This window comes from Hyla sarda, chromosome 8, assembly GCF_029499605.1.
Source record: "Hyla sarda isolate aHylSar1 chromosome 8, aHylSar1.hap1, whole genome shotgun sequence".
Lineage (NCBI taxonomy): Eukaryota > Metazoa > Chordata > Amphibia > Anura > Hylidae > Hyla > Hyla sarda.
In genome coordinates this window covers 97,230,309-97,257,718 of record NC_079196.1, presented here as the reverse complement: position 1 = coordinate 97,257,718, position 27,410 = coordinate 97,230,309, and the positions used below count along the sequence as shown (strand labels likewise).

At 43.4% G+C, this 27,410-nt stretch overlaps 17 pseudogenes; all 17 read left to right on the top strand.

Annotated features, from left to right (window-relative positions):
* The first annotated feature begins 709 nt into the window (after positions 1–709).
* LOC130285709 (U2 spliceosomal RNA) lies at positions 710–973 on the top strand (annotated as a pseudogene).
* A 1,466-nt stretch (positions 974–2,439) lies between these two features.
* Positions 2,440–2,704, top strand: LOC130287657 (U2 spliceosomal RNA; annotated as a pseudogene).
* Positions 2,705–4,168: 1,464 nt separating this feature from the next.
* On the top strand, positions 4,169–4,433 carry LOC130289637 (U2 spliceosomal RNA; annotated as a pseudogene).
* Positions 4,434–5,890: 1,457 nt separating this feature from the next.
* Positions 5,891–6,158, top strand: LOC130288491 (U2 spliceosomal RNA; annotated as a pseudogene).
* Positions 6,159–7,623: 1,465 nt separating this feature from the next.
* Positions 7,624–7,887, top strand: LOC130285708 (U2 spliceosomal RNA; annotated as a pseudogene).
* Positions 7,888–9,344: 1,457 nt separating this feature from the next.
* Positions 9,345–9,608, top strand: LOC130285707 (U2 spliceosomal RNA; annotated as a pseudogene).
* A 1,436-nt stretch (positions 9,609–11,044) lies between these two features.
* LOC130288421 (U2 spliceosomal RNA) lies at positions 11,045–11,311 on the top strand (annotated as a pseudogene).
* A 1,442-nt stretch (positions 11,312–12,753) lies between these two features.
* Positions 12,754–13,017, top strand: LOC130285706 (U2 spliceosomal RNA; annotated as a pseudogene).
* Positions 13,018–14,453: 1,436 nt separating this feature from the next.
* Positions 14,454–14,723, top strand: LOC130288651 (U2 spliceosomal RNA; annotated as a pseudogene).
* A 1,434-nt stretch (positions 14,724–16,157) lies between these two features.
* On the top strand, positions 16,158–16,424 carry LOC130288420 (U2 spliceosomal RNA; annotated as a pseudogene).
* Positions 16,425–17,862: 1,438 nt separating this feature from the next.
* Positions 17,863–18,130, top strand: LOC130288490 (U2 spliceosomal RNA; annotated as a pseudogene).
* Positions 18,131–19,564: 1,434 nt separating this feature from the next.
* LOC130288661 (U2 spliceosomal RNA) lies at positions 19,565–19,834 on the top strand (annotated as a pseudogene).
* A 1,458-nt stretch (positions 19,835–21,292) lies between these two features.
* On the top strand, positions 21,293–21,556 carry LOC130288483 (U2 spliceosomal RNA; annotated as a pseudogene).
* A 1,148-nt stretch (positions 21,557–22,704) lies between these two features.
* LOC130289561 (U2 spliceosomal RNA) lies at positions 22,705–22,976 on the top strand (annotated as a pseudogene).
* Positions 22,977–24,108: 1,132 nt separating this feature from the next.
* On the top strand, positions 24,109–24,372 carry LOC130285705 (U2 spliceosomal RNA; annotated as a pseudogene).
* Positions 24,373–25,649: 1,277 nt separating this feature from the next.
* Positions 25,650–25,913, top strand: LOC130285704 (U2 spliceosomal RNA; annotated as a pseudogene).
* A 1,134-nt stretch (positions 25,914–27,047) lies between these two features.
* Positions 27,048–27,318, top strand: LOC130289706 (U2 spliceosomal RNA; annotated as a pseudogene).
* Positions 27,319–27,410: the final 92 nt, after the last annotated feature.

The following is a 27,410-nucleotide window of genomic DNA, read 5'->3' as shown; positions in this document are numbered from 1 at the left end:
GGAGTTGCTGACATGAGTGCAATCTACAAAGCCGTTGAGGCTGATCCTCATGGGAGGATTATTGCACCAGGACCCTTAGCACTTTTAAAATGCCATTCAATGCCACGGGCTAGATGTAAACTGCAGATGACCATGTTGTGGTAGTTACCATGGATACCCAAGTGATGTGTGAGCTAACACATAGGCCCAACAGATTCCAAGAAGGCCAGAATCACCAGCGGCACCACCATCGATTGTCAGGTCACCCGGATTCAGCAAATACCAGAGTCCAAAATGATGCAGGTTTATACTGTTAATTTTCAGTTTATCGTTACAGTTGGTGTTATTCCATGTCGGAAGGGACGCAGCTACAGCCAGTGGGGTAACTAGAGACAGGCAGGCAGCTATGTGCAACAAAGGTAGGTGTGTTGTTTTCATATGCAGATCTGAAATATTGTCTTATATGCAAGAGGAGGAGTGATGGGGGTTCAGGCAAAAGCCAGGCTATGGATTGAATTGCTAAATGCTCCATCAGAGTGCAATGGTCGCCTGTCCTTTTTTTAAGTGATGATGTGGGTTTAGCCTGTGCTGTATGTATGTATGGGTGGCTGACTGCCACCCACCCAGAAAGTGTATGGGAGGCTGGTTGGCTGCCAGCCTTCCTTCCATTCCTATGAGTAATGTGAGTGCTCATGAATGGGACATGGTTGGGTCCACCCCTTTCCCGGTTATCCCCTCTAGGCCTTTTGGCTTAGATCAAGTGTAAAAAAAGAAAGGATCTTGCGACAGATCGCATCCTGAGGCACGTTTTTTTTTGTGTGAATACTTGCACTTGGGTGACTTGTGAGCACATACTGATACATACGTTCCCTATCTGGGGACCATAAATTAAATGGATTTTTGAGAAAGGGAGCTGATTTGGAAGCTTGCTTCTGTCGCCCTATGCATTGACCCGATGTGGCAGTATCTTCGGGTAGTGAACAGTGCACCACCCCATTCCAGTGTTAAACAAGAAAGATTCTCATTTAATCCTCCGTGGGTGAGAATTTGAGTTTGAGAATTGGAGACCAAAATGATGAGTTGCACTGACTGGTTTATGAACGTCTATTCATTTAGCGTTTTAATGACCATGTTTGCACACTGATTGGTGTAAAAAAATAAAAGAAAACTAAATAATAATAATCTAGCACACCTGTGCAGGTTTGACATGACATGACAGGTAGCTGTCTTGTGGGTGGTGCTGAATCCTGTTAAATGACATGAGGGTCTCATGCCTATACACAAGGGTGTGTCATTGCTGTTGCTTGACCATGCATTGGTTTCTGTGGTCAGTGAATGATAAAAACAAAATTTACCATCCATTGATGGATGGGAAATCCGCCATGAGGCATTTGTTTTTAGAAACTGCTGCTCACAACCAATGTTGCAATGGAGTGTCTCCATCTGCTGGTGGTATTGGAAAGGCATTAGTGCTATGACAGGGTCTGAAGAAGAAGAAGAAGAAGACGGAAAAAAATATATATAAAAAGAAAAAGAGAGAGAGAGAGAGAGAGACTGACTTAGTGAGCGAGTGAGTGAGAGAGTGAGAGTGAGTGAGAGTGAATGAGTGAGTGAGTGATTGAGTGAGTGAGTGAGTGAGTGAGAACAAATGAGTTAAAGCAAGTGAGTGAGAGAGATCGAATGAATGAAAGTCTGAATGACAGAAAGAAAAAAGGATGAAGAAAGAAGCATGAAGAAAAAAAAATGTATATGGAGTTGCTGACATGAGTGCAATCTACAAAGCCGTTGAGGCTGATCCTCATGGGAGGATTATTGCACCAGGACCCTTAGCACTTTTAAAATGCCATTCAATGCCACGGGCTAGATGTAAACTGCAGATGACCATGTTGTGGTAGTTACCATGGATACCCAAGTGATGTGTGAGCTAACACATAGGCCCAACAGATTCCAAGAAGGCCAGAATCACCAGCGGCACCACCATCGATTGTCAGGTCACCCGGATTCAGCAAATACCAGAGTCCAAAATGATGCAGGTTTATACTGTTAATTTTCAGTTTATCGTTACAGTTGGTGTTATTCCATGTCGGAAGGGACGCAGCTACAGCCAGTGGGGTAACTAGAGACAGGCAGGCAGCTATGTGCAACAAAGGTAGGCGTGTTGTTTTCATATGCAGATCTGAAATATTGTCTTATATGCAAGAGGAGGAGTGATGGGGGTTCAGGCAAAAGCCAGGCTATGGATTGCATTGCTAAATGCTCCATCAGAGTGCAATGGTCGCCTGTCCTTTTTTTAAGTGATGATGTGGATTTAGCCTGTGCTGTATGTATGTATGGGTGGCTGACTGCCACCCACCCAGAAAGTGTATGGGAGGCTGGTTGGCTGCCAGCCTTCCTTCCATTCCTATGAGTAATGTGAGTGCTCATGAAGGGGACATGGTAGGGTCCACCCCTTTCCCGATTATCCCCTCTAGGCCTTTTGGCTTAGATCAAGTGTAAAAAAAGAAAGGATCTTGCGACAGATCGCATCCTGAGGCACGTTTTTTTTTTGTGTGAATACTTGCACTTGGGTGACTTGTGAGCACATACTGATACATATGTTCCCTATCTGGGGACCATAAATTAAATGGATTTTTGAGAAAGGGAGCTGATTTGGAAGCTTGCTTCTGTCGCCCTATGCATTGACCCGATGTGGCAGTATCTTCGGGTAGTGAACAGTGCACCACCCCATTCCAGTGTTAAACAAGAAAGATTCTCATTTAATCCTCCGTGGGTGAGAATTTGAGTTTGAGAATTGGAGACCAAAATGATGAGTTGCACTGACTGGTTTATGAACGTCTATTCATTTAACGTTTTAATGACCATGTTTGCACACTGATTGGTGTAAAAAAATAAAATAAAACTAAATAATAATAATCTAGCACACCTGTGCAGGTTTGACATGACATGACAGGTAGCTGTCTTGTGGGTGGTGCTGAATCCTGTTAAATGACATGAGGGTCTCATGCCTATACACAAGGGTGTGTCATTGCTGTTGCTTGACCATGCATTGGTTTCTGTGGTCAGTGAATGATAAAAACAAAATTTACCATCCATTGATGGATGGGAAATCCGCCATGAGGCATTTGTTTTTAGAAACTGCTGCTCACAACCAATGTTGCAATGGAGTGTCTCCATCTGCTGGTGGTATTGGAAAGGCATTAGTGCTATGACAGGGTCTGAAGAAGAAGAAGAAGAAGAAGAAGACGGAAAAAAATATATATAAAAAGAAAAAGAGAGAGAGAGAGAGACTGACTTAGTGAGCGAGTGAGTGAGAGAGTGAGAGTGAGTGAGAGTGAATGAGTGAGTGATTGAGTGAGTGAGTGAGTGAGAACAAATGAGTTAAAGCAAGTGAGTGAGAGAGATCGAATGAATGAAAGTCTGAATGACAGAAAGAAAAAAGGATGAAGAAAGAAGCATGAAGAAAAAAAAATGTATATGGAGTTGCTGACATGAGTGCAGTCTACAAAGCCGTTGAGGCTGATCCTCATGGGAGGATTATTGCACCAGGACCCTTAGCACTTTTAAAATGCCATTCAATGCCACGGGCTAGATGTAAACTGCAGATGACCATGTTGTGGTAGTTACCATGGATACCCAAGTGATGTGTGAGCTAACACATAGGCCCAACAGATTCCAAGAAGGCCAGAATCACCAGCAGCACCACCATCGATTGTCAGGTCACCCGGATTCAGCAAATACCAGAGTCCAAAATGATGCAGGTTTATACTGTTAATTTTCAGTTTATCGTTACAGTTGGTGTTATTCCATGTCGGAAGGGACGCAGCTACAGCCAGTGGGGTAACTAGAGACAGGCAGGCAGCTATGTGCAACAAAGGTAGGCGTGTTGTTTTCATATGCAGATCTGAAATATTGTCTTATATGCAAGAGGAGGAGTGATGGGGGTTCAGGCAAAAGCCAGGCTATGGATTGCATTGCTAAATGCTCCATCAGAGTGCAATGGTCGCCTGTCCTTTTTTTAAGTGATGATGTGGGTTTAGCCTGTGCTGTATGTATGTATGGGTGGCTGACTGCCACCCACCCAGAAAGTGTATGGGAGGCTGGTTGGCTGCCAGCCAGCCTTCCTTCCATTCCTATGAGTAATGTGAGTGCTCATGAAGGGGACATGGTTGGGTCCACCCCTTTCCCGATTATCCCCTCTAGGCCTTTTGGCTTAGATCAAGTGTAAAAAAAGAAAGGATCTTGCGACAGATCGCATCCTGAGGCACGTTTTTTTTTTGTGTGAATACTTGCACTTGGGTGACTTGTGAGCACATACTGATACATACGTTCCCTATCTGGGGACCATAAATTAAATGGATTTTTGAGAAAGGGAGCTGATTTGGAAGCTTGCTTCTGTCGCCCTATGCATTGACGCGATGTGGCAGTATCTTCGGGTAGTGAACAGTGCACCACCCCATTCCAGTGTTAAACAAGAAAGATTCTCATTTAATCCTCCGTGGGTGAGAATTTGAGTTTGATAATTGGAGACCAAAATGATGAGTTGCACTGACTGGTTTATGAACGTCTATTCATTTAGCGTTTTAATGACCATGTTTGCACACTGATTGGTGTAAAAAAATAAAATAAAACTAAATAATAATAATCTAGCACACCTGTGCAGGTTTGACATGACATGACAGGTAGCTGTCTTGTGGGTGGTGCTGAATCCTGTTAAATGACATGAGGGTCTCATGCCTATACACAAGGGTGTGTCATTGCTGTTGCTTGACCATGCATTGGTTTCTGTGGTCAGTGAATGATAAAAACAAAATTTACCATCCATTGATGGATGGGAAATCCGCCATGAGGCATTTGTTTTTAGAAACTGCTGCTCACAACCAATGTTGCAATGGAGTGTCTCCATCTGCTGGTGGTATTGGAAAGGCATTAGTGCTATGACAGGGTCTGAAGAAGAAGAAGAAGAAGAAGACGGAAAAAAATATATATAAAAAGAAAAAGAGAGAGAGAGAGAGACTGACTTAGTGAGCGAGTGAGAGAGTGAGAGTGAGTGAGAGTGAATGAGTGAGTGAGTGATTGAGTGAGTGAGTGAGTGAGAACAAATGAGTTAAAGCAAGTGAGTGAGAGAGATCGAATGAATGAAAGTCTGAATGACAGAAAGAAAAAAGGATGAAGAAAGAAGCATGAAGAAAAAAAAATGTATATGGAGTTGCTGACATGAGTGCAATCTACAAAGCCGTTGAGGCTGATCCTCATGGGAGGATTATTGCACCAGGACCCTTAGCACTTTTAAAATGCCATTCAATGCCACGGGCTAGATGTAAACTGCAGATGACCATGTTGTGGTAGTTACCATGGATACCCAAGTGATGTGTGAGCTAACACATAGGCCCAACAGATTCCAAGAAGGCCAGAATCACCAGCGGCACCACCATCGATTGTCAGGTCACCCGGATTCAGCAAATACCAGAGTCCAAAATGATGCAGGTTTATACTGTTAATTTTCAGTTTATCGTTACAGTTGGTGTTATTCCATGTCGGAAGGGACGCAGCTACAGCCAGTGGGGTAACTAGAGACAGGCAGGCAGCTATGTGCAACAAAGGTAGGCGTGTTGTTTTCATATGCAGATCTGAAATATTGTCTTATATGCAAGAGGAGGAGTGATGGGGGTTCAGGCAAAAGCCAGGCTATGGATTGCATTGCTAAATGCTCCATCAGAGTGCAATGGTCGCCTGTCCTTTTTTTAAGTGATGATGTGGGTTTAGCCTGTGCTGTATGTATGTATGGGTGGCTGACTGCCACCCACCCAGAAAGTGTATGGGAGGCTGGTTGGCTGCCAGCCTTCCTTCCATTCCTATGAGTAATGTGAGTGCTCATGAAGGGGACATGGTTGGGTCCACCCCTTTCCCGGTTATCCCCTCTAGGCCTTTTGGCTTAGATCAAGTGTAAAAAAAGAAAGGATCTTGCGACAGATCGCATCCTGAGGCACGTTTTTTTTTTTTTGTGTGAATACTTGCACTTGGGTGACTTGTGAGCACATACTGATACATACGTTCCCTATCTGGGGACCATAAATTAAATGGATTTTTGAGAAAGGGAGCTGATTTGGAAGCTTGCTTCTGTCGCCCTATGCATTGACCCGATGTGGCAGTATCTTCGGGTAGTGAACAGTGCACCACCCCATTCCAGTGTTAAACAAGAAAGATTCTCATTTAATCCTCCGTGGGTGAGAATTTGAGTTTGAGAATTGGAGACCAAAATGATGAGTTGCACTGACTGGTTTATGAACGTCTATTCATTTAGCGTTTTAATGACCATGTTTGCACACTGATTGGTGTAAAAAAATAAAATAAAACTAAATAATAATAATCTAGCACACCTGTGCAGGTTTGACATGACATGACAGGTAGCTGTCTTGTGGGTGGTGCTGAATCCTGTTAAATGACATGAGGGTCTCATGCCTATACACAAGGGTGTGTCATTGCTGTTGCTTGACCATGCATTGGTTTCTGTGGTCAGTGAATGATAAAAACAAAATTTACCATCCATTGATGGATGGGAAATCCGCCATGAGGCATTTGTTTTTAGAAACTGCTGCTCACAACCAATGTTGCAATGGAGTGTCTCCATCTGCTGGTGGTATTGGAAAGGCATTAGTGCTATGACAGGGTCTGAAGAAGAAGAAGAAGAAGACGGAAAAAAAATATATATAAAAAGAAAAAGAGAGAGAGAGAGAGAGACTGACTTAGTGAGCGAGTGAGTGAGAGAGTGAGAGTGAGTGAGAGTGAATGAGTGAGTGAGTGATTGAGTGAGTGAGTGAGTGAGTGAGAACAAATGAGTTAAAGCAAGTGAGTGAGAGAGATCGAATGAATGAAAGTCTGAATGACAGAAAGAAAAAAGGATGAAGAAAGAAGCATGAAGAAAAAAAAATGTATATGGAGTTGCTGACATGAGTGCAATCTACAAAGCCGTTGAGGCTGATCCTCATGGGAGGATTATTGCACCAGGACCCTTAGCACTTTTAAAATGCCATTCAATGCCACGGGCTAGATGTAAACTGCAGATGACCATGTTGTGGTAGTTACCATGGATACCCAAGTGATGTGTGAGCTAACACATAGGCCCAACAGATTCCAAGAAGGCCAGAATCACCAGCGGCACCACCATCGATTGTCAGGTCACCCGGATTCAGCAAATACCAGAGTCCAAAATGATGCAGGTTTATACTGTTAATTTTCAGTTTATCGTTACAGTTGGTGTTATTCCATGTCGGAAGGGACGCAGCTACAGCCAGTGGGGTAACTAGAGACAGGCAGGCAGCTATGTGCAACAAAGGTAGGCGTGTTGTTTTCATATGCAGATCTGAAATATTGTCTTATATGCAAGAGGAGGAGTGATGGGGGTTCAGGCAAAAGCCAGGCTATGGATTGCATTGCTAAATGCTCCATCAGAGTGCAATGGTCGCCTGTCCTTTTTTTAAGTGATGATGTGGGTTTAGCCTGTGCTGTATGTATGTATGGGTGGCTGACTGCCACCCACCCAGAAAGTGTATGGAAGGCTGGTTGGCTGCCAGCCTTCCTTCCATTCCTATGAGTAATGTGAGTGCTCATGAAGGGGACATGGTTGGGTCCACCCCTTTCCCGGTTATCCCCTCTAGGCCTTTTGGCTTAGATCAAGTGTAAAAAAAGAAAGGATCTTGCGACAGATCGCATCCTGAGGCACGTTTTTTTTTGTGTGAATACTTGCACTTGGGTGACTTGTGAGCACATACTGATACATACGTTCCCTATCTGGGGACCATAAATTAAATGGATTTTTGAGAAAGGGAGCTGATTTGGAAGCTTGCTTCTGTCGCCCTATGCATTGACCCGATGTGGCAGTATCTTCGGGTAGTGAACAGTGCACCACCCCATTCCAGTGTTAAACAAGAAAGATTCTCATTTAATCCTCCGTGGGTGAGAATTTGAGTTTGAGAATTGGAGACCAAAATGATGAGTTGCACTGACTGGTTTATGAACGTCTATTCATTTAGCGTTTTAATGACCATGTTTGCACACTGATTGGTGTAAAAAAATAAAATAAAACTAAATAATAATAATCTAGCACACCTGTGCAGGTTTGACATGACATGACAGGTAGCTGTCTTGTGGGTGGTGCTGAATCCTGTTAAATGACATGAGGGTCTCATGCCTATACACAAGGGTGTGTCATTGCTGTTGCTTGACCATGCATTGGTTTCTGTGGTCAGTGAATGATAAAAACAAAATTTACCATCCATTGATGGATGGGAAATCCGCCATGAGGCATTTGTTTTTAGAAACTGCTGCTCACAACCAATGTTGCAATGGAGTGTCTCCATCTGCTGGTGGTATTGGAAAGGCATTAGTGCTATGACAGGGTCAGAAGAAGAAGAAGAAGAAGAAGACGGAAAAAAATATATATAAAAAGAAAAAGAGAGAGAGAGAGAGACTGACTTAGTGAGCGAGTGAGAGAGTGAGAGTGAGTGAGAGTGAATGAGTGAGTGAGTGATTGAGTGAGTGAGTGAGTGAGAACAAATGAGTTAAAGCAAGTGAGTGAGAGAGATCGAATGAATGAAAGTCTGAATGACAGAAAGAAAAAAGGATGAAGAAAGAAGCATGAAGAAAAAAAAATGTATATGGAGTTGCTGACATGAGTGCAATCTACAAAGCCGTTGAGGCTGATCCTCATGGGAGGATTATTGCACCAGGACCCTTAGCACTTTTAAAATGCCATTCAATGCCACGGGCTAGATGTAAACTGCAGATGACCATGTTGTGGTAGTTACCATGGATACCCAAGTGATGTGTGAGCTAACACATAGGCCCAACAGATTCCAAGAAGGCCAGAATCACCAGCGGCACCACCATCGATTGTCAGGTCACCCGGATTCAGCAAATACCAGAGTCCAAAATGATGCAGGTTTATACTGTTAATTTTCAGTTTATCGTTACAGTTGGTGTTATTCCATGTCGGAAGGGACGCAGCTACAGCCAGTGGGGTAACTAGAGACAGGCAGGCAGCTATGTGCAACAAAGGTAGGCGTGTTGTTTTCATATGCAGATCTGAAATATTGTCTTATATGCAAGAGGAGGAGTGATGGGGGTTCAGGCAAAAGCCAGGCTATGGATTGCATTGCTAAATGCTCCATCAGAGTGCAATGGTCGCCTGTCCTTTTTTTAAGTGATGATGTGGGTTTAGCCTGTGCTGTATGTATGTATGGGTGGCTGACTGCCACCCACCCAGAAAGTGTATGGAAGGCTGGTTGGCTGCCAGCCTTCCTTCCATTCCTATGAGTAATGTGAGTGCTCATGAAGGGGACATGGTTGGGTCCACCCCTTTCCCGGTTATCCCCTCTAGGCCTTTTGGCTTAGATCAAGTGTAAAAAAAGAAAGGATCTTGCGACAGATCGCATCCTGAGGCACGTTTTTTTTTGTGTGAATACTTGCACTTGGGTGACTTGTGAGCACATACTGATACATACGTTCCCTATCTGGGGACCATAAATTAAATGGATTTTTGAGAAAGGGAGCTGATTTGGAAGCTTGCTTCTGTCGCCCTATGCATTGACCCGATGTGGCAGTATCTTCGGGTAGTGAACAGTGCACCACCCCATTCCAGTGTTAAACAAGAAAGATTCTCATTTAATCCTCCGTGGGTGAGAATTTGAGTTTGAGAATTGGAGACCAAAATGATGAGTTGCACTGACTGGTTTATGAACGTCTATTCATTTAGCGTTTTAATGACCATGTTTGCACACTGATTGGTGTAAAAAAATAAAATAAAACTAAATAATAATAATCTAGCACACCTGTGCAGGTTTGACATGACATGACAGGTAGCTGTCTTGTGGGTGGTGCTGAATCCTGTTAAATGACATGAGGGTCTCATGCCTATACACAAGGGTGTGTCATTGCTGTTGCTTGACCATGCATTGGTTTCTGTGGTCAGTGAATGATAAAAACAAAATTTACCATCCATTGATGGATGGGAAATCCGCCATGAGGCATTTGTTTTTAGAAACTGCTGCTCACAACCAATGTTGCAATGGAGTGTCTCCATCTGCTGGTGGTATTGGAAAGGCATTAGTGCTATGACAGGGTCTGAAGAAGAAGAAGAAGAAGAAGACGGAAAAAAATATATATAAAAAGAAAAAGAGAGAGAGAGAGAGACTGACTTAGTGAGCGAGTGAGAGAGTGAGAGTGAGTGAGAGTGAATGAGTGAGTGAGTGATTGAGTGAGTGAGTGAGTGAGTGAGAACAAATGAGTTAAAGCAAGTGAGTGAGAGAGATCGAATGAATGAAAGTCTGAATGACAGAAAGAAAAAAGGATGAAGAAAGAAGCATGAAGAAAAAAAAATGTATATGGAGTTGCTGACATGAGTGCAATCTACAAAGCCGTTGAGGCTGATCCTCATGGGAGGATTATTGCACCAGGACCCTTAGCACTTTTAAAATGCCATTCAATGCCACGGGCTAGATGTAAACTGCAGATGACCATGTTGTGGTAGTTACCATGGATACCCAAGTGATGTGTGAGCTAACACATAGGCCCAACAGATTCCAAGAAGGCCAGAATCACCAGCGGCACCACCATCGATTGTCAGGTCACCCGGATTCAGCAAATACCAGAGTCCAAAATGATGCAGGTTTATACTGTTAATTTTCAGTTTATCGTTACAGTTGGTGTTATTCCATGTCGGAAGGGACGCAGCTACAGCCAGTGGGGTAACTAGAGACAGGCAGGCAGCTATGTGCAACAAAGGTAGGCGTGTTGTTTTCATATGCAGATCTGAAATATTGTCTTATATGCAAGAGGAGGAGTGATGGGGGTTCAGGCAAAAGCCAGGCTATGGATTGCATTGGTCGCCTGTCCTTTTTTTAAGTGATGATGTGGGTTTAGCCTGTGCTGTATGTATGTATGGGTGGCTGACTGCCACCCACCCAGAAAGTGTATGGGAGGCTGGTTGGCTGCCAGCCTTCCTTCCATTCCTATGAGTAATGTGAGTGCTCATGAAGGGGACATGGTTGGGTCCACCCCTTTCCCGGTTATCCCCTCTAGGCCTTTTGGCTTAGATCAAGTGTAAAAAAAGAAAGGATCTTGCGACAGATCGCATCCTGAGGCACGTTTTTTTTTTTTGTGTGAATACTTGCACTTGGGTGACTTGTGAGCACATACTGATACATACGTTCCCTATCTGGGGACCATAAATTAAATGGATTTTTGAGAAAGGGAGCTGATTTGGAAGCTTGCTTCTGTCGCCCTATGCATTGACCCGATGTGGCAGTATCTTCGGGTAGTGAACAGTGCACCACCCCATTCCAGTGTTAAACAAGAAAGATTCTCATTTAATCCTCCGTGGGTGAGAATTTGAGTTTGAGAATTGGAGACCAAAATGATGAGTTGCACTGACTGGTTTATGAACGTCTATTCATTTAGCGTTTTAATGACCATGTTTGCACACTGATTGGTGTAAAAAAATAATATAAAACTAAATAATAATAATCTAGCACACCTGTGCAGGTTTGACATGACATGACAGGTAGCTGTCTTGTGGGTGGTGCTGAATCCTGTTAAATGACATGAGGGTCTCATGCCTATACACAAGGGTGTGTCATTGCTGTTGCTTGACCATGCATTGGTTTCTGTGGTCAGTGAATGATAAGAACAAAATTTACCATCCATTGATGGATGGGAAATCCGCCATGAGGCATTTGTTTTTAGAAACTGCTGCTCACAACCAATGTTGCAATGGAGTGTCTCCATCTGCTGGTGGTATTGGAAAGGCATTAGTGCTATGACAGGGTCTGAAGAAGAAGAAGAAGAAGACGGAAAAAAATATATATAAAAAGAAAAAGAGAGAGAGAGAGAGAGACTGACTTAGTGAGCGAGTGAGTGAGAGTGAATGAGTGAGTGAGTGATTGAGTGAGTGAGTGAGTGAGAACAAATGAGTTAAAGCAAGTGAGTGAGAGAGATCGAATGAATGAAAGTCTGAATGACAGAAAGAAAAAAGGATGAAGAAAGAAGCATGAAGAAAAAAAAATGTATATGGAGTTGCTGACATGAGTGCAATCTACAAAGCCGTTGAGGCTGATCCTCATGGGAGGATTATTGCACCAGGACCCTTAGCACTTTTAAAATGCCATTCAATGCCACGGGCTAGATGTAAACTGCAGATGACCATGTTGTGGTAGTTACCATGGATACCCAAGTGATGTGTGAGCTAACACATAGGCCCAACAGATTCCAAGAAGGCCAGAATCACCAGCGGCACCACCATCGATTGTCAGGTCACCCGGATTCAGCAAATACCAGAGTCCAAAATGATGCAGGTTTATACTGTTAATTTTCAGTTTATCGTTACAGTTGGTGTTATTCCATGTCGGAAGGGACGCAGCTACAGCCAGTGGGGTAACTAGAGACAGGCAGGCAGCTATGTGCAACAAAGGTAGGCGTGTTGTTTTCATATGCAGATCTGAAATATTGTCTTATATGCAAGAGGAGGAGTGATGGGGGTTCAGGCAAAAGCCAGGCTATGGATTGCATTGCTAAATGCTCCATCAGAGTGCAATGGTCGCCTGTCCTTTTTTTAAGTGATGATGTGGGTTTAGCCTGTGCTGTATGTATGTATGGGTGGCTGACTGCCACCCACCCAGAAAGTGTATGGAAGGCTGGTTGGCTGCCAGCCTTCCTTCCATTCCTATGAGTAATGTGAGTGCTCATGAAGGGGACATGGTTGGGTCCACCCCTTTCCCGGTTATCCCCTCTAGGCCTTTTGGCTTAGATCAAGTGTAAAAAAAGAAAGGATCTTGCGACAGATCGCATCCTGAGGCACGTTTTTTTTTGTGTGAATACTTGCACTTGGGTGACTTGTGAGCACATACTGATACATACGTTCCCTATCTGGGGACCATAAATTAAATGGATTTTTGAGAAAGGGAGCTGATTTGGAAGCTTGCTTCTGTCGCCCTATGCATTGACCCGATGTGGCAGTATCTTCGGGTAGTGAACAGTGCACCACCCCATTCCAGTGTTAAACAAGAAAGATTCTCATTTAATCCTCCGTGGGTGAGAATTTGAGTTTGAGAATTGGAGACCAAAATGATGAGTTGCACTGACTGGTTTATGAACGTCTATTCATTTAGCGTTTTAATGACCATGTTTGCACACTGATTGGTGTAAAAAAATAAAAGAAAACTAAATAATAATAATCTAGCACACCTGTGCAGGTTTGACATGACATGACAGGTAGCTGTCTTGTGGGTGGTGCTGAATCCTGTTAAATGACATGAGGGTCTCATGCCTATACACAAGGGTGTGTCATTGCTGTTGCTTGACCATGCATTGGTTTCTGTGGTCAGTGAATGATAAAAACAAAATTTACCATCCATTGATGGATGGGAAATCCGCCATGAGGCATTTGTTTTTAGAAACTGCTGCTCACAACCAATGTTGCAATGGAGTGTCTCCATCTGCTGGTGGTATTGGAAAGGCATTAGTGCTATGACAGGGTCTGAAGAAGAAGAAGAAGAAGAAGACGGAAAAAAATATATATAAAAAGAAAAAGAGAGAGAGAGAGAGACTGACTTAGTGAGCGAGTGAGAGAGTGAGAGTGAGTGAGAGTGAATGAGTGAGTGAGTGATTGAGTGAGTGAGTGAGTGAGTGAGAACAAATGAGTTAAAGCAAGTGAGTGAGAGAGATCGAATGAATGAAAGTCTGAATGACAGAAAGAAAAAAGGATGAAGAAAGAAGCATGAAGAAAAAAAAATGTATATGGAGTTGCTGACATGAGTGCAATCTACAAAGCCGTTGAGGCTGATCCTCATGGGAGGATTATTGCACCAGGACCCTTAGCACTTTTAAAATGCCATTCAATGCCACGGGCTAGATGTAAACTGCAGATGACCATGTTGTGGTAGTTACCATGGATACCCAAGTGATGTGTGAGCTAACACATAGGCCCAACAGATTCCAAGAAGGCCAGAATCACCAGCGGCACCACCATCGATTGTCAGGTCACCCGGATTCAGCAAATACCAGAGTCCAAAATGATGCAGGTTTATACTGTTAATTTTCAGTTTATCGTTACAGTTGGTGTTATTCCATGTCGGAAGGGACGCAGCTACAGCCAGTGGGGTAACTAGAGACAGGCAGGCAGCTATGTGCAACAAAGGTAGGCGTGTTGTTTTCATATGCAGATCTGAAATATTGTCTTATATGCAAGAGGAGGAGTGATGGGGGTTCAGGCAAAAGCCAGGCTATGGATTGCATTGGTCGCCTGTCCTTTTTTTAAGTGATGATGTGGGTTTAGCCTGTGCTGTATGTATGTATGGGTGGCTGACTGCCACCCACCCAGAAAGTGTATGGGAGGCTGGTTGGCTGCCAGCCTTCCTTCCATTCCTATGAGTAATGTGAGTGCTCATGAAGGGGACATGGTTGGGTCCACCCCTTTCCCGGTTATCCCCTCTAGGCCTTTTGGCTTAGATCAAGTGTAAAAAAAGAAAGGATCTTGCGACAGATCGCATCCTGAGGCACGTTTTTTTTTTTTTTTGTGTGAATACTTGCACTTGGGTGACTTGTGAGCACATACTGATACATACGTTCCCTATCTGGGGACCATAAATTAAATGGATTTTTGAGAAAGGGAGCTGATTTGGAAGCTTGCTTCTGTTGCCCTATGCATTGACCCGATGTGGCAGTATCTTCGGGTAGTGAACAGTGCACCACCCCATTCCAGTGTTAAACAAGAAAGATTCTCATTTAATCCTCCGTGGGTGAGAATTTGAGTTTGAGAATTGGAGACCAAAATGATGAGTTGCACTGACTGGTTTATGAACGTCTATTCATTTAGCGTTTTAATGACCATGTTTGCACACTGATTGGTGTAAAAAAATAAAATAAAACTAAATAATAATAATCTAGCACACCTGTGCAGGTTTGACATGACATGACAGGTAGCTGTCTTGTGGGTGGTGCTGAATCCTGTTAAATGACATGAGGGTCTCATGCCTATACACAAGGGTGTGTCATTGCTGTTGCTTGACCATGCATTGGTTTCTGTGGTCAGTGAATGATAAAAACAAAATTTACCATCCATTGATGGATGGGAAATCCGCCATGAGGCATTTGTTTTTAGAAACTGCTGCTCACAACCAATGTTGCAATGGAGTGTCTCCATCTGCTGGTGGTATTGGAAAGGCATTAGTGCTATGACAGGGTCTGAAGAAGAAGAAGAAGAAGACGGAAAAAAATATATATAAAAAGAAAAAGAGAGAGAGAGAGACTGACTTAGTGAGCGAGTGAGTGAGAGAGTGAGAGTGAGTGATTGAGTGAGTGAGTGAGTGAGAACAAATGAGTTAAAGCAAGTGAGTGAGAGAGATCGAATGAATGAAAGTCTGAATGACAGAAAGAAAAAAGGATGAAGAAAGAAGCATGAAGAAAAAAAAATGTATATGGAGTTGCTGACATGAGTGCAATCTACAAAGCCGTTGAGGCTGATCCTCATGGGAGGATTATTGCACCAGGACCCTTAGCACTTTTAAAATGCCATTCAATGCCACGGGCTAGATGTAAACTGCAGATGACCATGTTGTGGTAGTTACCATGGATACCCAAGTGATGTGTGAGCTAACACATAGGCCCAACAGATTCCAAGAAGGCCAGAATCACCAGCGGCACCACCATCGATTGTCAGGTCACCCGGATTCAGCAAATACCAGAGTCCAAAATGATGCAGGTTTATACTGTTAATTTTCAGTTTATCGTTACAGTTGGTGTTATTCCATGTCGGAAGGGACGCAGCTACAGCCAGTGGGGTAACTAGAGACAGGCAGGCAGCTATGTGCAACAAAGGTAGGCGTGTTGTTTTCATATGCAGATCTGAAATATTGTCTTATATGCAAGAGGAGGAGTGATGGGGGTTCAGGCAAAAGCCAGGCTATGGATTGCATTGCTAAATGCTCCATCAGAGTGCAATGGTCGCCTGTCCTTTTTTTAAGTGATGATGTGGGTTTAGCCTGTGCTGTATGTATGTATGGGTGGCTGACTGCCACCCACCCAGAAAGTGTATGGGAGGCTGGTTGGCTGCCAGCCTTCCTTCCATTCCTATGAGTAATGTGAGTGCTCATGAAGGGGACATGGTTGGGTCCACCCCTTTCCCGGTTATCCCCTCTAGGCCTTTTGGCTTAGATCAAGTGTAAAAAAAGAAAGGATCTTGCGACAGATCGCATCCTGAGGCACGTTTTTTTTTTTTGTGTGAATACTTGCACTTGGGTGACTTGTGAGCACATACTGATACATACGTTCCCTATCTGGGGACCATAAATTAAATGGATTTTTGAGAAAGGGAGCTGATTTGGAAGCTTGCTTCTGTCGCCCTATGCATTGACCCGATGTGGCAGTATCTTCGGGTAGTGAACAGTGCACCACCCCATTCCAGTGTTAAACAAGAAAGATTCTCATTTAATCCTCCGTGGGTGAGAATTTGAGTTTGAGAATTGGAGACCAAAATGATGAGTTGCACTGACTGGTTTATGAACGTCTATTCATTTAGCGTTTTAATGACCATGTTTGCACACTGATTGGTGTAAAAAAATAAAAGAAAACTAAATAATAATAATCTAGCACACCTGTGCAGGTTTGACATGACATGACAGGTAGCTGTCTTGTGGGTGGTGCTGAATCCTGTTAAATGACATGAGGGTCTCATGCCTATACACAAGGGTGTGTCATTGCTGTTGCTTGACCATGCATTGGTTTCTGTGGTCAGTGAATGATAAAAACAAAATTTACCATCCATTGATGGATGGGAAATCCGCCATGAGGCATTTGTTTTTAGAAACTGCTGCTCACAACCAATGTTGCAATGGAGTGTCTCCATCTGCTGGTGGTATTGGAAAGGCATTAGTGCTATGACAGGGTCTGAAGAAGAAGAAGAAGAAGACGGAAAAAAATATATATAAAAAGAAAAAGAGAGAGAGAGAGAGAGACTGACTTAGTGAGCGAGTGAGTGAGAGTGAATGAGTGAGTGAGTGATTGAGTGAGTGAGTGAGAACAAATGAGTTAAAGCAAGTGAGTGAGAGAGATCGAATGAATGAAAGTCTGAATGACAGAAAGAAAAAAGGATGAAGAAAGAAGCATGAAGAAAAAAAAATGTATATGGAGTTGCTGACATGAGTGCAATCTACAAAGCCGTTGAGGCTGATCCTCATGGGAGGATTATTGCACCAGGACCCTTAGCACTTTTAAAATGCCATTCAATGCCACGGGCTAGATGTAAACTGCAGATGACCATGTTGTGGTAGTTACCATGGATACCCAAGTGATGTGTGAGCTAACACATAGGCCCAACAGATTCCAAGAAGGCCAGAATCACCAGCGGCACCACCATCGATTGTCAGGTCACCCGGATTCAGCAAATACCAGAGTCCAAAATGATGCAGGTTTATACTGTTAATTTTCAGTTTATCGTTACAGTTGGTGTTATTCCATGTCGGAAGGGACGCAGCTACAGCCAGTGGGGTAACTAGAGACAGGCAGGCAGCTATGTGCAACAAAGGTAGGCGTGTTGTTTTCATATGCAGATCTGAAATATTGTCTTATATGCAAGAGGAGGAGTGATGGGGGTTCAGGCAAAAGCCAGGCTATGGATTGCATTGCTAAATGCTCCATCAGAGTGCAATGGTCGCCTGTCCTTTTTTTAAGTGATGATGTGGGTTTAGCCTGTGCTGTATGTATGTATGGGTGGCTGACTGCCACCCACCCAGAAAGTGTATGGGAGGCTGGTTGGCTGCCAGCCTTCCTTCCATTCCTATGAGTAATGTGAGTGCTCATGAAGGGGACATGGTTGGGTCCACCCCTTTCCCGGTTATCCCCTCTAGGCCTTTTGGCTTAGATCAAGTGTAAAAAAAGAAAGGATCTTGCGACAGATCGCATCCTGAGGCACGTTTTTTTTTTTTTGTGTGAATACTTGCACTTGGGTGACTTGTGAGCACATACTGATACATACGTTCCCTATCTGGGGACCATAAATTAAATGGATTTTTGAGAAAGGGAGCTGATTTGGAAGCTTGCTTCTGTCGCCCTATGCATTGACCCGATGTGGCAGTATCTTCGGGTAGTGAACAGTGCACCACCCCATTCCAGTGTTAAACAAGAAAGATTCTCATTTAATCCTCCGTGGGTGAGAATTTGAGTTTGAGAATTGGAGACCAAAATGATGAGTTGCACTGACTGGTTTATGAACGTCTATTCATTTAGCGTTTTAATGACCATGTTTGCACACTGATTGGTGTAAAAAAATAAAATAAAACTAAATAATAATAATCTAGCACACCTGTGCAGGTTTGACATGACATGACAGGTAGCTGTCTTGTGGGTGGTGCTGAATCCTGTTAAATGACATGAGGGTCTCATGCCTATACACAAGGGTGTGTCATTGCTGTTGCTTGACCATGCATTGGTTTCTGTGGTCAGTGAATGATAAAAACAAAATTTACCATCCATTGATGGATGGGAAATCCGCCATGAGGCATTTGTTTTTAGAAACTGCTGCTCACAACCAATGTTGCAATGGAGTGTCTCCATCTGCTGGTGGTATTGGAAAGGCATTAGTGCTATGACAGGGTCTGAAGAAGAAGAAGAAGACGGAAAAAATATATATAAAAAGAAAAAGAGAGAGAGAGAGAGAGACTGACTTAGTGAGCGAGTGAGTGAGAGAGTGAGAGTGAGTGATTGAGTGAGTGAGTGAGTGAGAACAAATGAGTTAAAGCAAGTGAGTGAGAGAGATCGAATGAATGAAAGTCTGAATGACAGAAAGAAAAAAGGATGAAGAAAGAAGCATGAAGAAAAAAAAATGTATATGGAGTTGCTGACATGAGTGCAATCTACAAAGCCGTTGAGGCTGATCCTCATGGGAGGATTATTGCACCAGGACCCTTAGCACTTTTAAAATGCCATTCAATGCCACGGGCTAGATGTAAACTGCAGATGACCATGTTGTGGTAGTTACCATGGATACCCAAGTGATGTGTGAGCTAACACATAGGCCCAACAGATTCCAAGAAGGCCAGAATCACCAGCGGCACCACCATCGATTGTCAGGTCACCCGGATTCAGCAAATACCAGAGTCCAAAATGATGCAGGTTTATACTGTTAATTTTCAGTTTATCGTTACAGTTGGTGTTATTCCATGTCGGAAGGGACGCAGCTACAGCCAGTGGGGTAACTAGAGACAGGCAGGCAGCTATGTGCAACAAAGGTAGGCGTGTTGTTTTCATATGCAGATCTGAAATATTGTCTTATATGCAAGAGGAGGAGTGATGGGGGTTCAGGCAAAAGCCAGGCTATGGATTGCATTGCTAAATGCTCCATCAGAGTGCAATGGTCGCCTGTCCTTTTTTTAAGTGATGATGTGGGTTTAGCCTGTGCTGTATGTATGTATGGGTGGCTGACTGCCACCCACCCAGAAAGTGTATGGGAGGCTGGTTGGCTGCCAGCCTTCCTTCCATTCCTATGAGTAATGTGAGTGCTCATGAAGGGGACATGGTTGGGTCCACCCCTTTCCCGGTTATCCCCTCTAGGCCTTTTGGCTTAGATCAAGTGTAAAAAAAGAAAGGATCTTGCGACAGATCGCATCCTGAGGCACGTTTTTTTTTTTTTTTGTGTGAATACTTGCACTTGGGTGACTTGTGAGCACATACTGATACATACGTTCCCTATCTGGGGACCATAAATTAAATGGATTTTTGAGAAAGGGAGCTGATTTGGAAGCTTGCTTCTGTCGCCCTATGCATTGACCCGATGTGGCAGTATCTTCGGGTAGTGAACAGTGCACCACCCCATTCCAGTGTTAAACAAGAAAGATTCTCATTTAATCCTCCGTGGGTGAGAATTTGAGTTTGAGAATTGGAGACCAAAATGATGAGTTGCACTGACTGGTTTATGAACGTCTATTCATTTAGCGTTTTAATGACCATGTTTGCACACTGATTGGTGTAAAAAAATAAAATAAAACTAAATAATAATAATCTAGCACACCTGTGCAGGTTTGACATGACATGACAGGTAGCTGTCTTGTGGGTGGTGCTGAATCCTGTTAAATGACATGAGGGTCTCATGCCTATACACAAGGGTGTGTCATTGCTGTTGCTTGACCATGCATTGGTTTCTGTGGTCAGTGAATGATAAAAACAAAATTTACCATCCATTGATGGATGGGAAATCCGCCATGAGGCATTTGTTTTTAGAAACTGCTGCTCACAACCAATGTTGCAATGGAGTGTCTCCATCTGCTGGTGGTATTGGAAAGGCATTAGTGCTATGACAGGGTCTGAAGAAGAAGAAGAAGAAGACGGAAAAAAATATATATAAAAAGAAAAAGAGAGAGAGAGAGAGACTGACTTAGTGAGCGAGTGAGTGAGAGAATGAGAGTGAGTGAGAGTGAATGAGTGAGTGAGTGATTGAGTGAGTGAGTGAGTGAGAACAAATGAGTTAAAGCAAGTGAGTGAGAGAGATCGAATGAATGAAAGTCTGAATGACAGAAAGAAAAAAGGATGAAGAAAGAAGCATGAAGAAAAAAAAATGTATATGGAGTTGCTGACATGAGTGCAATCTACAAAGCCGTTGAGGCTGATCCTCATGGGAGGATTATTGCACCAGGACCCTTAGCACTTTTAAAATGCCATTCAATGCCACGGGCTAGATGTAAACTGCAGATGACCATGTTGTGGTAGTTACCATGGATACCCAAGTGATGTGTGAGCTAACACATAGGCCCAACAGATTCCAAGAAGGCCAGAATCACCAGCGGCACCACCATCGATTGTCAGGTCACCCGGATTCAGCAAATACCAGAGTCCAAAATGATGCAGGTTTATACTGTTAATTTTCAGTTTATCGTTACAGTTGGTGTTATTCCATGTCGGAAGGGACGCAGCTACAGCCAGTGGGGTAACTAGAGACAGGCAGGCAGCTATGTGCAACAAAGGTAGGCGTGTTGTTTTCATATGCAGATCTGAAATATTGTCTTATATGCAAGAGGAGGAGTGATGGGGGTTCAGGCAAAAGCCAGGCTATGGATTGCATTTCTAAATGCTCCATCAGAGTGCAATGGTCGCCTGTCCTTTTTTTAAGTGATGATGTGGGTTTAGCCTGTGCTGTATGTATGTATGGGTGGCTGACTGCCACCCACCCAGAAAGTGTATGGGAGGCTGGTTGGCTGCCAGCCTTCCTTCCATTCCTATGAGTAATGTGAGTGCTCATGAAGGGGACATGGTTGGGTCCACCCCTTTCCCGGTTATCCCCTCTAGGCCTTTTGGCTTAGATCAAGTGTAAAAAAAGAAAGGATCTTGCGACAGATCGCATCCTGAGGCACGTTTTTTTTTGTGTGAATACTTGCACTTCGGTGACTTGTGAGCACATACTGATACATACGTTCCCTATCTGGGGACCATAAATTAAACGGATTTTTGAGAAAGGGAGCTGATTTGGAAGCTTGCTTCTGTCGCCCTATGCATTGACCCGATGTGGCAGTATCTTCGGGTAGTGAACAGTGCACCACCCCATTCCAGTGTTAAACAAGAAAGATTCTCATTTAATCCTCCGTGGGTGAGAATTTGAGTTTGAGAATTGGAGACCAAAATGATGAGTTGCACTGACTGGTTTATGAACGTCTATTCATTTAGCGTTTTAATGACCATGTTTGCACACTGATTGGTGTAAAAAAATAAAATAAAACTAAATAATAATAATCTAGCACACCTGTGCAGGTTTGACATGACATGATAGGTAGCTGTCTTGTGGGTGGTGCTGAATCCTGTTAAATGACATGAGGGTCTCATGCCTATACACAAGGGTGTGTCATTGCTGTTGCTTGACCATGCATTGGTTTCTGTGGTCAGTGAATGATAAAAACAAAATTTACCATCCATTGATGGATGGGAAATCCGCCATGAGGCATTTGTTTTTAGAAACTGCTGCTCACAACCAATGTTGCAATGGAGTGTCTCCATCTGCTGGTGGTATTGGAAAGGCATTAGTGCTATGACAGGGTCTGAAGAAGAAGAAGAAGAAGACGGAAAAAATATATATAAAAAGAAAAAGAGAGAGAGAGAGAGAGACTGACTTAGTGAGCGAGTGAGTGAGAGAGTGAGAGTGAGTGAGAGTGAATGAGTGAGTGAGTGATTGAGTGAGTGAGTGAGTGAGTGAGTGAGTGAGAAAAAATGAGTTAAAGCAAGTGAGTGAGAGAGATCGAATGAATGAAAGTCTGAATGACAGAAAGAAAAAAGGATGAAGAAAGAAGCATGAAGAAAAAAAAATGTATATGGAGTTGCTGACATGAGTGCAATCTACAAAGCCGTTGAGGCTGATCCTCATGGGAGGATTATTGCACCAGGACCCTTAGCACTTTTAAAATGCCATTCAATGCCACTTCTAGGGCTAGATGTAAACTGCAGATGACCATGTTGTGGTAGTTACCATGGATACCCAAGTGATGTGTGAGCTAACACATAGGCCCAACAGATTCCAAGAAGCCTTTTTTTAAGTGATGATGTGGGTTTAGCCTGTGCTGTATGTATGTATGGGTGGCTGACTGCCACCCACCCAGAGAGTGTATGGGAGGCTGGTTGGCTGCCAGCCTTCCTTCCATTCCTATGAGTAATGTGAGTGCTCATGAAGGGGACATGGTTGGGTCCACCCCTTTCCCGGTTATCCCCTCTAGGCCTTTTGGCTTAGATCAAGTGTAAAAAAAGAAAGGATCTTGCGACAGATCGCATCCTGAGGCACGTTTTTTTTTTTTTTTTTGTGTGAATACTTGCACTTGGGTGACTTGTGAGCACATACTGATACATACGTTCCCTATCTGGGGACCATAAATTAAATGGATTTTTGAGAAAGGGAGCTGATTTGGTAGCTTGCTTCTGTCGCCCTATGCATTGACCCGATGTGGCAGTATCTTCGGGTAGTGAACAGTGCACCACCCCATTCCAGTGTTAAACAAGAAAGATTCTCATTTAATCCTCCGTGGGTGAGAATTTGAGTTTGAGAATTGGAGACCAAAATGATGAGTTGCACTGACTGGTTTATGAACGTCTATTCATTTAGCGTTTTAATGACCATGTTTGCACACTGATTGGTGTAAAAAAATAAAAGAAAACTAAATAATAATAATCTAGCACACCTGTGCAGGTTTGACATGACATGACAGGTAGCTGTCTTGTGGGTGGTGCTGAATCCTGTTAAATGACGTGAGGGTCTCATGCCTATACACAAGGGTGTGTCATTGCTGTTGCTTGACCATGCATTGGTTTCTGTGGTCAGTGAATGATAAAAACAAAATTTACCATCCATTGATGGATGGGAAATCCGCCATGAGGCATTTGTTTTTAGAAACTGCTGCTCACAACCAATGTTGCAATGGAGTGTCTCCATCTGCTGGTGGTATTGGAAAGGCATTAGTGCTATGACAGGGTCTGAAGAAGAAGAAGAAGACGGAAAAAAATATATATAAAAAGAAAAAGAGAGAGAGAGAGAGACTGACTTAGTGAGCGAGTGAGTGAGAGAGTGAGAGTGAGTGAGAGTGAATGAGTGAGTGAGTGATTGAGTGAGTGAGTGAGTGAGAACAAATGAGTTAAAGCAAGTGAGTGAGAGAGATCGAATGAATGAAAGTCTGAATGACAGAAAGAAAAAAGGATGAAGAAAGAAGCATGAAGAAAAAAAAATGTATATGGAGTTGCTGACATGAGTGCAATCTACAAAGCCGTTGAGGCTGATCCTCATGGGAGGATTATTGCACCAGGACCCTTAGCACTTTTAAAATGCCATTCAATGCCACTTCTAGGGCTAGATGTAAACTGCAGATGACCATGTTGTGGTAGTTACCATGGATACCCAAGTGATGTGTGAGCTAACACATAGGCCCAACAGATTCCAAGAAGCCTTTTTTTAAGTGATGATGTGGGTTTAGCCTGTGCTGTATGTATGTATGGGTGGCTGACTGCCACCCACCCAGAGAGTGTATGGGAGGCTGGTTGGCTGCCAGCCTTCCTTCCATTCCTATGAGTAATGTGAGTGCTCATGAAGGGGACATGGTTGGGTCCACCCCTTTCCCGGTTATCCCCTCTAGGCCTTTTGGCTTAGATCAAGTGTAAAAAAAGAAAGGATCTTGCGACAGATCGCATCCTGAGGCACGTTTTTTTTTGTGTGAATACTTGCACTTGGGTGACTTGTGAGCACATACTGATACATACGTTCCCTATCTGGGGACCATAAATTAAATGGATTTTTGAGAAAGGGAGCTGATTTGGAAGCTTGCTTCTGTCGCCCTATGCATTGACCCGATGTGGCAGTATCTTCGGGTAGTGAACAGTGCACCACCCCATTCCAGTGTTGCACACCTGTGCAGGTTTGACATGACATGACAGGTAGCTGTCTTGTGGGTGGTGCTGAATCCTGTTAAATGACGTGAGGGTCTCATGCCTATACACAAGGGTGTGTCATTGCTGTTGCTTGACCATGCATTGGTTTCTGTGGTCAGTGAATGATAAAAACAAAATTTACCATCCATTGATGGATGGGAAATCCGCCATGAGGCATTTGTTTTTAGAAACTGCTGCTCACAACCAATGTTGCAATGGAGTGTCTCCATCTGCTGGTGGTATTGGAAAGGCATTAGTGCTATGACAGGGTCTGAAGAAGAAGAAGAAGAAGAAGAAGACGGAAAAAAATATATATAAAAAGAAAAAGAGAGAGAGAGAGAGAGACTGACTTAGTGAGCGAGTGAGTGAGAGAGTGAGAGTGAGTGAGAGTGAATGAGTGAGTGAGTGATTGAGTGAGTGAGTGAGAACAAATGAGTTAAAGCAAGTGAGTGAGAGAGATCGAATGAATGAAAGTCTGAATGACAGAAAGAAAAAAGGATGAAGAAAGAAGCATGAAGAAAAAAAAATGTATATGGAGTTGCTGACATGAGTGCAATCTACAAAGCCGTTGAGGCTGATCCTCATGGGAGGATTATTGCACCAGGACCCTTAGCACTTTTAAAATGCCATTCAATGCCACTTCTAGGGCTAGATGTAAACTGCAGATGACAATGTTGTGGTAGTTACCATGGATACCCAAGTGATGTGTGAGCTAACACATAGGCCCAACAGATTCCAAGAAGGCCAGAATCACCAGCGGCACCACCATCGGTTGTCAGGTCACCCGGATTCAGCAAATACCAGAGTCCAAAATGATGCAGGTTTATACTGTTAATTTTCAGTTTATCGTTACAGTTGGTGTTATTCCATGTCGGAAGGGACGCAGCTACAGCCAGTGGGGTAACTAGAGACAGGCAGGCAGCTATGTGCAACAAAGGTAGGCGTGTTGTTTTCATATGCAGATCTGAAATATTGTCTTATATGCAAGAGGAGGAGTGATGGGGGTTCAGGCAAAAGCCAGGCTATGGATTGCATTGCTAAATGCTCCATCAGAGTGCAATGGTCGCCTGTCCTTTTTTTAAGTGATGATGTGGGTTTAGCCTGTGCTGTATGTATGTATGGGTGGCTCACCCAGAGAGTGTATGGGAGGCTGGTTGGCTGCCAGCCTTCCTTCCATTCCTATGAGTAATGTGAGTGCTCATGAAGGGGACATGGTTGGGTCCTACCCTTTCCCGGTTATCCCCTCTAGGCCTTTTGGCTTAGATCAAGTGTAAAAAAAGAAAGGATCTTGCGACAGATCGCATCCTGAGGCACGTTTTTTTTTGTGTGAATACTTGCACTTGGGTGACTTGTGAGCACATACTGATACATACGTTCCCTATCTGGGGACCATAAATTAAATGGATTTTTGAGAAAGGGAGCTGATTTGGAAGCTTGCTTCTGTCGCCCTATGCATTGACCCGATGTGGCAGTATCTTCGGGTAGTGAACAGTGCACCACCCCATTCCAGTGTTAAACAAGAAAGATTCTCATTTAATCCTCCGTGGGTGAGAATTTGAGTTTGAGAATTGGAGACCAAAATGATGAGTTGCACTGACTGGTTTATGAGCGTCTATTCATTTAGCGTTTTAATGACCATGTTTGCACACTGATCGGTGTAAAAAAATAAAAGAAAACTAAATAATAATAATCTAGCACACCTGTGCAGGTTTGACATGACATGACAGGTAGCTGTCTTGTGGGTGGTGCTGAATCCTGTTAAATGACGTGAGGGTCTCATGCCTATACACAAGGGTGTGTCATTGCTGTTGTTTGACCATGCATTGGTTTCTGTGGTCAGTGAATGATAAAAACAAAATTTACCATCCATTGATGGATGGGAAATCCGCCATGAGGCATTTGTTTTTAGAAACTGCTGCCCACAACCAATGTTGCAATGGAGTGTCTCCATCTGCTGGTGGTATTGGAAAGGCATTAGTGCTATGACAGGGTCTGAAGAAGAAGAAGAAGAAGAAGACGGAAAAAAATATATATAAAAAGAAAAAGAGAGAGAGAGAGAGAGAGACTGACTTAGTGAGCGAGTGAGTGAGAGAGTGAGAGTGAGTGAGAGTGAATGAGTGAGTGAGTGAGTGAGTGAGTGAGAAAAAATGAGTTAAAGCAAGTGAGTGAGAGAGATCGAATGAATGAAAGTCTGAATGACAGAAAGAAAAAAGGATGAAGAAAGAAGCATGAAGAAAAAAAAATGTATATGGAGTTGCTGACATGAGTGCAATCTACAAAGCCGTTGAGGCTGATCCTCATGGGAGGATTATTGCACCAGGACCCTTAGCACTTTTAAAATGCCATTCAATGCCACTTCTAGGGCTAGATGTAAACTGCAGATGACCATGTTGTGGTAGTTACCATGGATACCCAAGTGATGTGTGAGCTAACACATAGGCCCAACAGATTCCAAGAAGCCTTTTTTTAAGTGATGATGTGGGTTTAGCCTGTGCTGTATGTATGTATGGGTGGCTGACTGCCACCCACCCAGAGAGTGTATGGGAGGCTGGTTGGCTGCCAGCCTTCCTTCCATTCCTATGAGTAATGTGAGTGCTCATGAAGGGGACATGGTTGGGTCCACCCCTTTCCCGGTTATCCCCTCTAGGCCTTTTGGCTTAGATCAAGTGTAAAAAAAGAAAGGATCTTGCGACAGATCGCATCCTGAGGCACGTTTTTTTTTTTTTTTTGTGTGAATACTTGCACTTGGGTGACTTGTGAGCACATACTGATACATACGTTTCCTATCTGGGGACCATAAATTAAATGGATTTTTGAGAAAGGGAGCTGATTTGGTAGCTTGCTTCTGTCGCCCTATGCATTGACCCGATGTGGCAGTATCTTCGGGTAGTGAACAGTGCACCACCCCATTCCAGTGTTAAACAAGAAAGATTCTCATTTAATCCTCCGTGGGTGAGAATTTGAGTTTGAGAATTGGAGACCAAAATGATGAGTTGCAC